An 833-nucleotide genomic window follows, 5' to 3' on the forward strand; every position below is an offset into this window, starting at 1 on the left:
AGAAAACAAGGCCACACTTGTGTAGTATACAGGTGCTGGTCATATAATTAGAATATCATCAAAAAGTTGATTTATTTCAGTAATTCCATTCAAAAAGTGAAACTTGGATATTATATTCATTCATTACACACAGACTGATATATTTCAAATGTTTATTTCATTTAATTGTGATGATTAAAACTGACAACTAATGAAAATCCCAAATTCAGTATCTCCGAAAATTAGAATATTACTTTAGACCAATACAAAAAAAGGAGTGGCTTGACACAAGGAATGCGACAGCTGAAACCCATGTCTTGCATACGTCTGTGCGTGGTGGTTCTTGAAGCACTGACTCCAGCTGCAGTCCACTCTTTGTGAATCTCCCCCACATTTATGAATGGGTTTTGTTTCACAATCCTCTCCAGGGTGCGGTTATCCCTATTGCATGTACACTTTTTTCTACCACATCTTTTCCTTCCCTTCGCCTCTCTATTAATGTGCTTGGACACAGAGCTCTGTAAACAGCCAGCCTCTTTAGCAATGACCTTTTGTGTCTTGCCCTCCTTGTGCAAGGTGTCAGTGGTCGTCTTTTGGACTCCCCCATGATTGTGTAGATTGTGTTGGTGTTTTGAGTTAATTAGCTGATTAGAGTGTTGCACCAGGTGTCTTCAATATTGAACCTTTTCACAATATTCTAATTTTCGGGGAGATACTGATTTTGGGGTTTTCATTAGTTGTCAGTTATAATCATCAAAATTAAAAGGAATGAACACTTGAAATATATCAGTCTGTGTGGAATGAATGTATACATTATACAAGTTTCACTTTTTGAATGGAATTACTGAAATAAA

At 36.6% G+C, this 833-nt stretch overlaps 1 protein-coding gene across 1 annotated transcript in view; it reads left to right on the top strand.

Annotated features, from left to right (window-relative positions):
- Positions 1-833, top strand: part of faf1 (Fas (TNFRSF6) associated factor 1) — a 1021784-nt gene that overhangs the window by 942547 nt on the left and 78404 nt on the right. The window lies entirely within an intron of this gene.

Source organism: Micropterus dolomieu, linkage group LG05 (assembly GCF_021292245.1).
Source record: "Micropterus dolomieu isolate WLL.071019.BEF.003 ecotype Adirondacks linkage group LG05, ASM2129224v1, whole genome shotgun sequence".
NCBI lineage: Eukaryota > Metazoa > Chordata > Actinopteri > Centrarchiformes > Centrarchidae > Micropterus > Micropterus dolomieu.